General features: G+C 37.5%; 1 long non-coding RNA gene across 1 annotated transcript in view; it reads right to left on the bottom strand.

Annotated features, from left to right (window-relative positions):
* The window catches only part of LOC130142301 (uncharacterized), a 32,347-nt gene extending 18,026 nt beyond the window's left edge, over positions 1-14,321 (bottom strand). Inside the window, exons 1-2 of the long non-coding RNA XR_008819348.1 lie at positions 13,972-14,321; positions 10,206-10,270 (exon numbers count right to left, since the gene is read on the bottom strand). This is a non-coding gene — a long non-coding RNA (uncharacterized LOC130142301). The remainder of the gene's footprint in view (positions 1-10,205; positions 10,271-13,971) is intronic.
* Positions 14,322-15,942: the final 1,621 nt, after the last annotated feature.

Raw genomic sequence — 15,942 nt, 5'->3', positions numbered from 1 at the left:
ATACATTTGACACTGGCTGTGATGTCAAATGCCTGTCATTGCCCTCTTTAATCTTAATTGGTGATTTCTGCTTTGAGCTTTGTTGCATTTCTGCACATTCAATATCATGTGAATGAATCCTCTTTTCTTTGCCCTTCAAAATTGCACTCTTTTGGTTTTCAAAGATTTTCTTTCCTGGAGTGCTTGCAAGTGCATCAGATCTGAGGTGCAAAATTCCAACAAAAGACATGCTGTGCCAGGAACAGGAAGGTTTTTTTTGCTTTTCCATAAAAAGGCAAATTGTGAAATTGTTCTACATAGTTCAGTTCTTCTCCAGGATGCCAGCTCAACTTCAAGGTCTGCAGGCTCATAACCTAGAGTGTTTTCACCAAAAATTTCTGCACGGACTTATATTATGATTTTGAAAATGGCTCTTTAAAATACTATATTTCTTTCAGTTTATGGGTTGAAGTTTAGAATTTGAACTACTGCATGCTACCTGTTAGGATGTTAATACAATATGTTCAGACAGTACGCTTAAGCATAAGAGTACAGAATATATTAGGATTCCAAATTATGATTTGCTTGCACAGACACCCCCAAAGCATTTTTTTCTGAACTGAAGATTATAGGATACTTCCTACTAATCATCTAATTAAAGCTGTGAATTTGCATAAACAAAGTTTTCAGCTCGAGATGTCTACGTCCATCTGACTGCAACTTACAGGCAAAGCAAAATTAAAAGCTAATTTTAAATTATTCAGTCTTATTTCAATATTTCTTCAGCACACTGGGATTTAAAGAAGACTTGCATTAAAAAAAATCTTAACTCAAAATCTTTGGCAGTCTCTTCTTAAATAATCTCAGCTATATGGCACATCTCGGTACTGCTTTTGCTCTCCTGTGTTCTTGTCACAGTATATACATTGCTCCTCAAGTTTACAGATAGATGCACAGAAAGAAGTGATTATAGATTGCAGTAAGTATACTAAAGACCTTAGTAGTATCTTTTTTTTTCTCCTGGAAGTGCTTATTGAATGTTTTATATGAGCTTGCAGTAAAAATGAAAAATATTTTCAGGTGCCACATTTCCAGTATCAGATAAGTCTTTACAACTACATTGCTAAAATAAAACACTTGGAAAATGTACCCTATTGGGTTCCTAAGTAAGGAAGCATACAGACAGATTTTCTTGGCAAATTCTAACACTAACATAACAGCACATTAACAAGGTACTTTATAGCAGTATGTGGCCAGGTTACTGTGCAAAATATTTCATTTTGGAAACACCAGTACCTTTCAGCATAACCATCATGCTTCCTCTGTTCTGAGTGTTTTGCATGCTTTCACTTATTCTCTTCCTGGCCTTCTAAAACACATCTGCATCTTCGCATGGCTTTGATAATCCAACCCCCTTTTTCACCTCTGGTGGGAAATTCCTAGTGCCTGAGGACTACAGTTTCTTTGGGATTAGTTAGATTTTTCTTCCTTTATACACAGGCATGCACTTGTAGTGCACTGTCTAGACCCATGTATAACAGGAGGGTTTCAAAACTCTCACAAAGGGCTGCCTCAAGATTATGTCCCCAAATAAGGCAGAACATGAAATATTCCTTCAGTAAATAACTCACAAACTTCCAGCCCTGCTCGCTCCTCACAAATCAATCAAGTCTAGGTGTTCCCCATCTCTGCTTCTTCCGAAGTGGTGGTTTCTGACCCACCAAATCTTCTTCTAATTATGCCATAGCTGATCAAGCGGCATCATGCCAAAGAAAAAGAAGCTGCATGGAAAAGCTGTAGGCTGGCGCTTCTATAGCTGTGCTTGTATTAGAAAACAGACGTGTGGAGCTTGGGAGAGGGGGTGTCTTTTTGTCCCTTCCCTCCTCTGGATGGTCAAAGCAGGGAAGGTTCTGACTTCTGTTTTCAATTGAGTTTTTATTTTCTTTGACTATTGTTAAAAACAAAAAGATTCTGTGAGGGGAAAAAAAGCTTTTAAAAGAAATGTGTGTGGCTTTTGCTTCTCCTCTCTAGCTGGTGTCACAGCCTACACGATTGTACTTTGAAAATGTTTTTCCTGGGGGTGGGGGGGGTGGTGCAGAAGGTGGGGGTGGGGTGCCTGGATGTCTCCTGCAGTATGAAAGATTCTCTCTATATAATCATAGCAACGATGACAAGGTCAAATTTAAGAATTTCAGAGATTTGTCAGGACGATTCATCATGATTCATCATGATCATCATGATCATCATGCAGAATTTAAAAGGCATGTTAGATGTATAGCTGATCCCACACTACTGCAAAGAAAACTCCAGCAAGCATCTCTTTTCTATTTATGAATCTACAACCTTTCATTATCCCTGCCAAAGAAAGCAGAAGAGCTTTAACATTTAACCATAACTGAAAAAAAGTTAAAGGAAAACTTCAGTTTATCCAGTCAAAAGGGCCTATTTACAAGGGGCTCAGGAACTTCAGCCTTTTCATTTGGTGAACGAAAAAAAATCTTTATGGAACAAGATGTAGAATTCAACCTCTCTCTTCAGGACACAGTAATACCACAGTTGTAAAAGCCTACACCTTTTCTATTTCTTTTGAGTATTGTTTCTTTCATAACAGAGAGCTTCAGAATCTTTAAATGGGGCTGGAATAGAGAAAACAGAGTAACTGGAGTAAAAAAAGCCCTTTACTTCTATATTTCAGTATTTCAAGCATGATGCTGGACTGCAAGCCGATCAGATCAATGTCTGTCTGATACCTGGTTTTCACAGACCGTTATATTTACTATTCTACTTTACCCAAAGCCTGTTTTCAAGACACTTCTTATTTTACAAACAAGAAATATAGATGGGCAAAACTAAGTATTTGAAGCACAATCAAAAAATTATACTGGTGCCAAAGCAAATATACAAACAAAATACCAAAAGCTTTGGTTTTGTTCTGCTAAATCATAACCTTATTTTGAAAGCTGGTATGTGTTTTGTAATTTTTTTTTGTTTTCTTGTTATGACAAAGAACAGTATTTATTGGATATTTAATGCACTTTAACATGCTCTTTGGGGATTTTTATTGAAAGCTGATAGTAAAAAAATATTCTCTGCCTTTTATCAGAATTTAGATTTTTCTTTTAATTCTATGCATTTTTATAACATTTTATTTATTAAGCTTCCATTTGGAAGAAAAAGAAAGGGATGATACACAAACTTATATGGCCTCCAATACAGATGACAGTATTTTAATTTTTTTCCTTGAAAAATACATTGAGCCAAATCCTACTTCTGTTCTAAGATACATTACCAAGAAAGTCTAGTGAAGTCAGTGGACCTCCTCTGGTTTTGCAGGTATAACAGGCTAGGCTTTACCCATGTGTGTTTGTTTTGTAACAAGTAGTATACACTTGAAGTATTAATGTATATAAACCCTATAAACAGCTTTATCTAGATATAACCAGTACAGTACATCTTAATTTATGAGTAACAAAGAATTACAATAGAAACATTTCACTCTTCAAAGGAATGCTGGTTTTCCCTCAAACTTTAGTACTGATTTTATACTAAGTCCTTATTTTATATTTAGTGTTTTGACGGGATTATGATTCTGCCAAAATTATTTAAAAGGCTTTTCATATATTTACAAAATTTTCTAGGCAGTCCTTCATTCCTCAAGGCACTGTTCTCCTCCTCAACAAAAATCTCACTTCTAAAAGCCATCATATATCAAATACTACTCCAATTTTTGGATAACTAATTGATTTCTGCCTAATATTGTGTAAAGTTAGTAGCAGGCATTAATTTCTTAACCGAAGGCTTAACACATAAAATTGCTTACTATATTATGCTATGCTTTTATTTAGAATCATAAAATCACAGAATAGTTTGGGCTGGAAGGGACCTTCAAAGATCGCCCAGTCCAACAATCCTGCCATGGGCAGGGACATCTTTCACTAGCCCAGGCTGCTCAAAGCCCCATCCAGCCTGGCCTTGAGCACTTCCAGGGATGGGGCAGCCACAGCTTCTCTGGGCAACCTGTGCCAGTGTCTCACCACCCTCATTGTAAAAAATGTTTTCCTCATATTCAGTCTAAACCAGGGGTCCTCAAACTGTTTAACCAGGGGGCCGGCGCGCGGATGCAGTGGCAGGCAGCCATCTGCGGCTGCTTGGTTGCCCCCCCAACCCCCAGCGGGGGGGTCTGTAAATACCGGGGCCCGGATTGAGGAGCCTGGGGGGCTGTATCCAGCCTGCGGGCTGTAGTTTGAGGACCCCTGATCTAAACCTACCCTGTTTGGGTGTAAAATCATTTCCCTTTGTCCTGTACTACAGACCCTGGTAAAAAGTCTTTCTCAGTCTTTCTTTTAAGCCCCTATTATGCAGCACAAGGCCACAATACGGTCTCCCTGGAGCCTTCTCTTCTCCAAGTTGAATGCCAGCTCTCTCAGCCCTTCTTTATAGGAGAGGTATTCCAGTCCTCTGACTGTTTTCCTCTGGACCCACCCTAACAGGTCCATGTCTTTCTTGTGCTGGAGACCCCATGGCTGAAGACCCCAGTACTGGCTGAAATACTTCAGGTGTGGTCTCTCCACAGTGGAGCAGAGAGGGAGAATCTCCTCCCTCGACCTGCTGGCCGTGTTCCTTTTGATGTGGCCCAAGATATGGTTGGCTTTCTGGGCTGCAAGAGTGCATCCCCAGCTTGTACGTAATCTTTCATCTACCACCATTCCCAAGTCCTACTGCACAGGGCTGCTCTCAATCCACTTGTCTCCCAGTCTGTATCAACACTAGTGATCGCCCTGACCCAGGTACAGGACCTTGTACTTGGCCTTGTTGAACTTCATGATGTTTACTTTAGCCCACCCCTCAAGACTGTCAAGGTCTCTTGGGAGAGCATCTGTTCCCACAAGCATACCAACTGCAGCACTCAGCTTGGTGTCATCCACAGACTTGCTGAGGTGCACTCAGTCTCACTGTCTATGTCATTAACAAAGACATTGAGACCAAAGCAGACAGACCCCTGGGGGACACCACTTGCTACTGCTCTCCATTTGGACATTGAGCCATTGGCTGCAGGTCTTCGGATGTGGCTAGCCAATTCCTTAGCCATCAAATAGTCCACCCATCAAACCCATATCTCTCCAATTTATTGCTAAGGATGTTGTATGGGACTGTGTCAAAGGCCCAAGACAGATTACATCAGTTGCTCTTCACTTATCCACCAATGCAGCCACTCTACCTTAGAAGGCCACCAGGCCAGTCAGGCATGATTTTCCCTTTGTGAAGCCATGTTGCCTGTCTCTAGTCACTTCCCAGTTATCCAGAGGGATCTGCTCAATTATCTTACAGATACAGGGTATAGAGGTAAGAAAGACTGGTTGATAGTTCCCAGGGTCCTCCTTTCTATCCTTTTTAAAAATAGGTATGATGTTTCACTTTTCCAGTCATTGGTGACTTTGCCTGACTGCCGTGACTTTTTGCTTTGCACAAGCTATAAATGTGGTATGGTTGGTAAGACAGTATTCTAAAGTCGCTATGCTATCCACACCTTACACAGAATTCTAAAGAAATCTTGCAGTCCTCTTCTATTTATAAGAAAAACATAAATCAGAAGTTATCAATTTCAGAGGAGAACAACATTTATCCGCTATCTCCATTTAGAGTACAAATGCCTTTATTTTTGCATAAAATATTGCATCTTCTTATTTAAATAATTTTCTCTCTCTTACTACAATAGTTTTTTGGCTTTGACCTTAACCAAAAAATACTATTTTTACAATTAGATGGAGAATCGGTTCATATTGTAGCTTTAACATTTTTTATTATCTCCCTTATTTTCTTTCCCCATAGTTTTTCTTATTTAAAAAATAAAATGTAGTAGGCAAGATAATCCTTTCCCAAAGATGGGGACTCCCATTGCAAACTCATTTATCACACCTTTCAGGAGAAATTCAGGGAATGTATGATTTGTATGTCATATACCTAAAATCAGTGGGCTTGGGATAACTTTGTGAACAAAAGGATGAAGAATAAGCACATCATCAAGTTATGGGTTAGAAAAAAGAACAATTTTAGAAACTTAGAAATGCTCAGACATTACAGAATTTCTAACCTCCATACAGTACCTTAACATGGACATGAACAGTTTCATCTACAGTAACATTACTTTTCAAAGCAGACTGCACATCATAGAAAAGTTTTTGTATTTTGAGCTATCCATATCTTTAAAGCAAATGTCATCATTTAGTCCTAGTTAAGATGACAGTACTAATCCAAACAGGAGACATTAGGACCAGGAGTTCCTATCACAGCAAAATAATAATGAACTACCAAAAACATTAAGGAGATCTTGATCACTGAGCCCATGCCAGGGAACTTTGGGCCACAGATGTTTTAATTTAGTTAATGAAAGTAGTATGTCATACTTCCTCCCGCGTAATGGGATTATGTATTAATTTAGGAACACTAAATATTCTAAATTATCAGAAGATGTTCACTTTATAAACAGGAAAGCTGTGTGCAGGACAGACCTGCAGCAGGGTGAGAAGTTATGGAAAACCCAGTATTAGCAAGAATTTTTTCGGGAGCTAGAGAGACACCTGCAAATGCCAACTACTTGCACCAGATATTTATGACATGATTACTGTTGAAGACTGATCAACAGCTCATGGCAATAGTGACAAGAGCTTGGAAATTTTTTTTCTGAAAAGAACTTTTTCGGCTATCACAAAACCCTAATTTCAGTGAAAAGTACAAATTCCCAGATTTGAAACAAGTAAGACTGCCACACTTGTTTTAAACAAGATTGGAAAGAGGGGAGAAACTAGTTCAGAATAATTCTTTGGACTCACTTACGTTAATCTAGCAGATATAGCAACCTAAACAGGAAGGCTGAGGACACAAAGGTATTCTGAATCAAAGATGCAGAGTGATAAATCACTGATGTGTCAATAGAATTATGCAAGAATGGAGTGGGATATTTATTAGTAAAGGGATTTCTGATGGTTAGTGCTAGCCTGATGGGCTAATTCTCAATAAAAGATATCACTAAAGTAATACTTTTATTGCATAGAAGTGAGAAAGGAAAGAGTTCATAGCAGTGGCTGCACAAAGTTTGGCAGTTAAGACTGACATTGTAGACAAATGTAAGGTAAGGCAAAAACAGGGGCTCAGTTCTCTGCACTCTTTTGATACAAGACTTGGGGTGGCAGATGATGCAAGCTAGTTTTGTTGGAGAGTATTTTGTCAAAGTCAAGTGTGATAGGGCCTTTGGTCTTGCCTCTAGATAACCCATCTCTATCCTTGTGTCCCTCATTGCTTCCACAATGCATCATGGTCCAAAACCCACAACCATATAATAACATATTTAATAATAGAATATAAATCTCATGGCTCATCTAGATGAAATAATTCTGCGATACTCTTCTAGCTGCATTTTAATAATTATATTTGCTATAGAAATGGAAAAAAAAATTCATTTCAGAAACTGTAAGCATACAATAAGTAGACTGCCAATTTTATTGAGTGCTATATATAACTGCTTGTGGAAATCAGGTTGATTATTATTGAAATTTCAGCTTTCTTGATGCATTGTTTACATCCTTTTTTGAAGTTAAAATCAGACTGCAGGCCTTAGCTAGACATGTAATATTTTTGTTTTGCAGGCATAATGGGAAAAAAATAGTTCTTCAGCCTTTATTATCAAAATTTACATTGCTTTTCTTGGTGTATTCTTTAGCTTAATACTTAAAAGAACTCTGTATTTCGTTCTGAATTCCAATTAAGAAAATCAAGATCGAAACATCTCTTTAGCCGATTCTCATGACAGTCCTATGAAATTTAGTGAAACACCTTGCAAATACTATATACAAGGATAAATTAAATTTTATTTTTAAACAGCTCTTATCTTAGAATAAGAATTAAAATTTCATACCTGGAGAAATATAAAATGTGAGTTCAAACAGAATGAACAGTTTTGCTAATCACAATTGAGTAAAACTGAAAAACAAGGTCTCTGAAAATGGTTCTTGGGCAAGCTCAACATAGGTAGGTGAATAATTGAGCAAAAAAATTCAGACAATTGAGCTTTACTTCTTCATTGAAATTATACTTCAGATCCTTACCCTAACCTCCCCCTACCTTCATCCTCATATTCAACCCCTTTCCCGCAAAGTCAGTGTACTGTAAATTGTTACAGGTTTTAAACTGACATGTCATATTTGGCATTAGTTTAATTAGTTTTGGCAAATGCTTTTTGGTGACTCATGGGAGAGTTCTTTTAGTCTCTTTATTAACAGATGTACCATTTCCTGTTCTAAAAGCAATGACAACAATGTCACATGGCTATAAAATCGTAGGAATTTGCTACTTACAGTCCAATAAAAACAACTTGCTTAAAAAACCAGAAATGGAGTAGATAAGATGGAAAATACACATTAGCAGAAATATTTGGTCATAAAAGATCTGATGCTTTGTCACTTATCTGAACTGCATATGTTGAACAAGAATTCTGTATTATACAAAGCATATACAATGCACAGCCCCACTGCATCGCACAAAGCTGCCTCTTCATGTTACATGCATGGAATAAAATGGACACATAAAAACAACTATCACATTATTTATCAGCTCTAATACAATGTGCTAGATGTTCCCTTGTTTATCCTAATAGGTTGCTTCTGGTTAGAGTGTTCCAATATGAAAAGCAACCCCTGCGGACTAATACTAGAAGACCAAAAGACACTCCACCACAATTTCTAAATCATGATTTGTCTGATTATACATCCTTACTCTCCTTCTCTGCTTAGTTTGTGCAACAGAGAAGCCCCCAAAAGACACAATAATAAGTTAAAGTCTAGTGATTAGGATATGGCAGCTTCTTTTAATAATCCTCAATCTCCCCTCCCCATTCAGAAGAAGAGGGGGATGACATGTGGTAGATGTGGAAAAGGAAGCAGTACCCTGCCTGCATGCTATCTTCTCATTCCAGAGAGGGCCCTGAAGGAGGCTACTAGATCTTTTCTAGACTCTCCTCAAGCTTTCAGGGAAAAGCAGCTACCAGTGACTGGAGAGAGGAGTTTTCTGCCACACACCACTCACAAGTATTGGTTCAAGTAAAGCCCCACAAACATGGGTATGTATTTGCTAGTCATTTAAATTTATTTTTTTAAACATTCTGAGATTTTTATTTCTTTTTTTAAAGAACAGGAAAATCCTGTGAATCATCAGGAGGAGAGATTTCCATGTGAATGTGTGTCTGGCCGTTCTGAAATATGCTTGTCTTATAGAGCACAGACAAAAACATGTGGCTTGTAGCATTTCAAGGTGTGGTACAGATATCTGGATGCAGGTAGAAAGGAAAGACTCTCCTGCTGTTACTAAACTGTGATTTTTAGACCTAGATGAAACATTTTTTAAGATAATTCAAGAAAAAAAGTTGATGAAATATTTTTTGAACCATTTCTCAACCAGCTTCAATGACTTCATTCCTCAGCGCAATTAATCTGTCACCTTTATCAGAGCTGAATTCACCAAAACAAAACAAAAACTGAAGTGAATGTATTCATCACTTAATTACAATTAAAGGTTCACATTTAGACAAGCTGCCACAGGGACATGTAATTTGCGCTTCCTAACATAGCCAATGCTCCTGTGCCAGAAGGGGCAATTCATCACAGTGGAGGGGTATTTGCTATTTCATGATAGCTCTGCTGGCAGCAGCCTCCAAGTTAACACCTTTGTTAGACATCCTAGCCATGCCCCCTTCTGGACAATGCCACCCACTCCTTCAGCTGCTCCTTCAGCAGCCTGGAGTGCCTACGACACTATACTGATACTATTTATTTTGAACCAGCAGCCTGCAGCTGCAGCTTTGTCACATGTCACAAGGTGGGGAGAATAAAATTCCTCAGCCTTAGAAACAAGACTTCATGCCATAAATATAAGATCACATGCACTTATTATTTTAATACTAAGTATCTGCATACATGAGGATGGGAAAGAAAAGTTCTTAATGAAAAGGTGGACTAAAGGCAAGACTGCAATTAAACCTGTAATTGGAATGTTCTCAAACATATTTCTTGAGTCACCTTCTATCTTTTCCTGGTCCATACCACAGACCCTTCTTTCCAATCCCCTTTTGTATCACTCAGAAATTAAGGTATTAAAAAAACCCCCACGTTATAGATAGGACCCCATCCTGTAATATTTATTCAGGTCTCAGTTAATCAAAGTTTTGCATTTCTCACCCAGTGCTTGAATATTTTAATGATGTCTTCAGTATTTGATGAAATAGGTCTATCCCCATCAAACTCTGTAATGTAGAAAATGTTTTCAAAATAGAATCATAGAAATTAGATGTTCAATCTTAGAGATTTTTAAACATGTCTAAGAGTTTCTTTTGTATGGAACTAAGGCTAACCTTGACTTCCTCTTTTTGGAGACTCTGGACAATGTTTAACACAAAAGGAGCTATTTCGCTCATAAAGCAAGCCTACTGTGACCTTTACATTGTCTGTGATACAAAAAGCTCTCAGCGTAGCAGAAAGCAATGTCAGATTTAATTTAAATCCTTGCAATTTGAACTGTCATCAATGATAAGTTCTCCCTCATCAGCAACAGGGGAAAACATGTCCAGTAGTTTGGAAAAGTGTGAAAACCTTTCATGTTAATGAAAGCAAGCAGAGTATTGATTTCCAGGTTAAAATTTTGGTTGTATGAACTGAAGATGACTAAGCATGGTTTTAATAGAGTAGTAATATCTCATGTCAAAAGACTTCAGACCACTTTAGGAGAACAAAAAGTGCAACTGGTAATGATTTAATTTCACATTGCTAATGTATATCAGTATAATTGCCTCCCTTTGAAAACAGATAAACTGAATGAAGTTAAGATGCTCTTTTCTGAGAGACGTTCACTGATCATTTTGTTATGGGCATTTAATTTGGTATTAAGAATGCTTCGCTGATATGAAAAAGAATGCCTGCATGCCTCATGTGAGTGTTAATGGATATTTAGATCAGTATCTAGTGGAATGACTTGATTCTTGGACAATAATTTAGTCTCCATTCATGTTATTCCTGTTACCTTCTCAGGAATTTGTAGCCAGGGAGTTGAGAAGATCATTAGTAACAACACTCCTGGCAGTACTACATAGTTCATATTGTCTCCAATGGGCTTACAGGAATATTCATTTTTCTACCATCAATACCACTGAGCAGAAAAACAAAATATAAAGCAGTTTACCCTCTAGCTGTTAAAAATCTAGAAGACCACACTTCTTAAATTTAAAGGTTCAGCTTTTAAAATGCACATACTTCATGAATGCATGGTCATTATAGCTAAATCCTATAGCATTCCTTTCTTCTGTCTTTCAAATCCACTCAGTAAACAAAGTAAATACCAGTCACAGAAAAAGGATGTAGTCTTAACTCTAGTTAAAGAAAGAATAAGACTTATATTTCCATTAGTGTTTAGATAATACACTTGATTTTATATAGAGTAGATAATAAGCTTTGGTTTTTACCACTTTTTAGTATTCTTATAGTGCATAATTTTTTGTTTTTCCTTAGGAATTGCTTGTTTCCAACAACATTGAAACTTGTTTGGGATGGCCAAGTAATTTTTATGTAAACATTAAAAATAATCATCAGGCATCATGGTGGAAGTCTGAATAACCACCCAATGTGTATCTTATTTTTAGATGTCATTACTCATGCATTTAAATTTATTAGATATGCTTTCGGCTTTACTTTCAACTTTAACCTTACAACTAAGCTTAAGTTGCCTACTATTTTTATACACAAACTGAGCCAAATTGCAGTTCTCGACTCTGACAGAACAACATCTTAAAATTTTTGAAAGTACAGCCTTGATTCAAATGGTCTTTGCTCCTGAAACCTTAGTTCTACAGTGGAGAGGTAAGGGGTTTTTAGGCAATATGTCCTGCCTGGAGCATTGGACAATTGCTAGCAATTAGAGTCAGTTGTCCACTCCCCCATCCCAGGGAAACTGCACGATTGCTAATCTAACCTTTCTAATGAATTTTGGGTGTTGTGTGACAACACAGTTTGAGAAAGACAGAACAAGGGTAATGGTGGTAAATTCAATCCAGCAACGTTTCTCACCAGTATACGTGAAAACAGAATTCACAGCAGTTTCCTGCTAAAAGTGGCAGGACATCTGACATGAGTATGAGGACTGTGTTGACAATCTATTACAGCATTAGGCACTAGGAATAATACTGAAACACTAGGCTTAATATTGTTTAAACACTTAAAAAAAATTAAACTTGAAACCACAAGACAAGTCACCATTCTTGGTCAATATAAAGCATAAATATTTCCACTGTATATTCAGTTAACAACGAGAATTATACTTCCGTAAAATTTTGAGACACAATCTTTTTATTTCCCAGTATGGTTCTTCATAGATGGGAAAGATGTTAGTATGAATAGTCACAGAAGAGTATTTTTCCCATCTTGTTGGATGATCAATAAGTATATAATCAATAGTTTTTAAAGAATAATTAATTTGGGAATGTGCATTTGAGCATATGAATGCATACACAACATATACAACAGACAAATTCTTCACGGCTTATTTCTGTACTTAAGGATTTAGATGTCTTCTGTGTTTATCAGGACTGTGTAGTGAAAAAAAAAAGTCATCATCCTGATGATCCTTCTCATTAAATGCCACTCACACACAGCTGAGATAGGTATGCACAGCACTCTAAAATGACACTGAAAAAAGAGTACAAATATTTTTACTGTACTCTTATTCTTGGCAGGTCACTGTGAGAACTTTTTTCTTGACCTTCAGCTTATACATCTGGCCTCCAGAACAGCTCTCTTACAGAGTCATATAAAACTGTCCCTTCTTGGATACCCCGAGTCCAAAATAAGCACAAACCCCAAAACTCTTTCATCACTTTTGAGCCCAGACTTTCATTAGACTCTTCACTGGTGATAGTCTGTACAAATGCTTCTATCCTGCCCAGGTTCAGGCAAGCCCAAGCTGGTTTTTGACATTTAAATAAGTAATCAACTCCTATCAAGTTCTACCTTTCTGCAGGGAGCAAACTTCCTTAGGTCCTGGCACTCAACCAGTGCTTTTACTTCCAAGGCAACAGATTAAAAAACCAGCTCTTTTTCCCATTCTTGAAGCAAGAAACCCCATAGTGCTAGGCTTCTCCCTTTGAATCCCCCAAGTAGCTTAATATTGGTCTAAGCTGCTCCAAAGCTAATTGAGACTTCTTTGGTCTTACCATATATCTCTTATGTAAGAGTGACAAGAGTTATCTGAACCTTGGAATGTCTAATTCAAGAAAAATAAAGATGAGATGCCTTTTTTTCTAAAAGGAAAATATGTTTCTACCAAAGGTGAAAATGAAGGCCACATCATCATGCATGGTTTACACCACAGATTTTGATGCAAATCCTTCCAAGAAGTGTCTTAAAGTGTATAGATTGCATCTACACCATATATTCAAACATACTGGGGAAATGTGCAAGAAGGGATTGAGGAATCATCATTCCAAATACTTCATTGTATCAAGGAAATTAGAAAGATAGACACATGTCAGTAATTCATCCTGCTGTTAGCCGAGATATAGACAGGAAAGCTCTAACAGGTAAGAATATGGGCTCATGTGGTAGGTGTACAAAAGCAACAATCTGGTAAGGTTTTCTAATATGGTGATTGTTTCTTGATGTTCCAATCCTACCATAAATCAGAACTAGCACAGAAAGGTGGTCTGGGAAGCTCCAACTGTATGTCAAAACTCTGGCAGCACAAAACTCTGTATATCAGTTCTACTGCACAGTAAGATCTACCTATACTGGGATATATACAACCACTGTGCTGATTTGCCCTGACAGCTCAAGTGTTACTATCAGTGTTGATTACTCAGGCTGTCAATACGTTCCACATCCAACTTAATATGTATGTTTACAAAAAAAAGTAAATTGTGTAGTTCTTCTTGTTTATTTTTCTGCTTACTGAAAGACTTACTATATATTGGCTGTGGCAGCTCCATTGCAGATCACAGAATTATGTCACTGTTGATTCATAAATGCAACTGAATGCCTCATATGCTGTTCCCATTGGTGGGCAACTCTGTAATGACAGGTACAGTAGCAGGAAGTATTGCAATTGTGTGAACAAGTTCTGAGAAGCCAGGAACATTACTATTAAATGTTTTTGCCAAGCTATCCTACTTCCACACATGACACACACATCTTTCAAATAACAGAACACAGCCAGAGGTTTAAGTAATGGCCCTCTAGTGTTGGTTGGCTGCTTCCTATATGTGATGTAATTGTGAATCATAATATATTATAAAGTCACTCAGTAACAGAACAGCTTCTTTTCAAGCATTCTGTGAATCTATATGGAAAAAAACCCCAAACTTTTACAGTGAATGAAGTGTTTGGGGTATTCTTAGCCAAAGAATGATGTTGTACAGATCAAAGCAGCTGCTCACCAGTACTTGCAGTGCAATGCCCAGTTACAATTCATATTTAAAACACCCTGTGCATATTGCAAATATTGTGCCATTGCAGATGCTGCTTTCCAAATGAGACTGAAAAAGTACATTATGACCAGTTACAATAATTAAAGGACCTATCACCTTTTTTTTTTTTTTCCAAGAGTTGGCATGGCTGCTATAGCTTTCTGACCAAAAACCAGTCAAGAGCATCTAATTATCTGATACTTACTGAATATTTTATTTAATTTAATCAGCTGATTGCAATATGGACTTCCTGACCTATATACTTAGTTGCAGCAAGGACACTCCAAGCACATATGTGTATCAAGAAAAGATATACATATGAAGGCTTTGTTTTCTGTGATCTGGTGTTCATGCAGTGCAATGAATGGGTTTCTTGCCAGAAGATTTTGTCTTTCTAGTCTGTGTTCTGAAGAGAGGTCCTGGAAAATGGCACATGAAAATAAGCCATGTTTATGCTTTCCTTTCCTCAGTTATACATCCCTCCTACAAGCAGATTTTACCTTCAGCCTTCCATGCTTTCTGTGGCTAACAATACTATCTTTGCAGCTCATACGTGATAGGACTACCCTGCAATTGGATATAATGTACCTAATGAATCAAATTCTGTTCTTCCCTAGAATTAATGGTCCCATATCCAAACAAAAAGAGACTAAATTTCAGAGACAGACAGTATGTTCAGTTCTTATTCTGAAAGACACTGAAGTTTGTGGAAACAGTATGACATTTTAAAAGTACAAGTTGCCCCTGAAGAAGCAGGCAGGAACAAGAATTATCAGAATAATACACTGACATGAACATTATGACCCTGCCAAAGGCAGGAGTTTTATCTAGAGAAAGGAAAAAGGGAAAACAGACTTGAATTATGCAATTATTAATCTTTTTTTTCTTCCTACTTGGTTGTTGGTTTTAAATATGGTTACTATAAAAAAAAACCACACATCCTTTTATTTCTATATCACACTGGAAGGAAAGATTGAAGGAATATTCATGTCTGAGCGATCTCTACATCGTCCATTGTACATACCTTCTGTGCAGATAAAGTTTTTGGTTTTAGCTCCCACTTTTCCTTTCCACCTATTTTCATGGTTTGTTTATCATCTAATATCTTTCACAGGATTAATGTGGCATGGGTCCATTGGAGGATTGCTTTCAAGCCTTTTCTCCTTATTTTCCTGTAGTTGGATGCTCTCCATGTTCACTCACTGAGGACAGGAAGGCTTTCTTCTTGATCATAGGCTTGTGCTTCAGTACTCCACCTTCCAAGTGGTAGTTGTGTATTAAGGAAAAGGACCAGACATTTCAAACCAAAATTGAGAACTTGCTTGACAAGAAGCAGAAAAGAGACATAAGATCGGATAGTGCACTCTAGCTAAATGAGGTGTTGCCGTTTCCTCTCACTCGACACCTAGGTTGCCCTCCCAGATGTTGGTGTTAAGTATCAAGCAAGTGCAGACTGATTTCTTTTGGCT

Source organism: Falco biarmicus, chromosome Z (assembly GCF_023638135.1).
Source record: "Falco biarmicus isolate bFalBia1 chromosome Z, bFalBia1.pri, whole genome shotgun sequence".
Taxonomy (NCBI): Eukaryota; Metazoa; Chordata; class Aves; order Falconiformes; family Falconidae; genus Falco; species Falco biarmicus.
The sequence above is the reverse complement of the archived record's forward strand: the minus strand, read 5'-3'. Positions and strand labels throughout refer to the sequence as shown.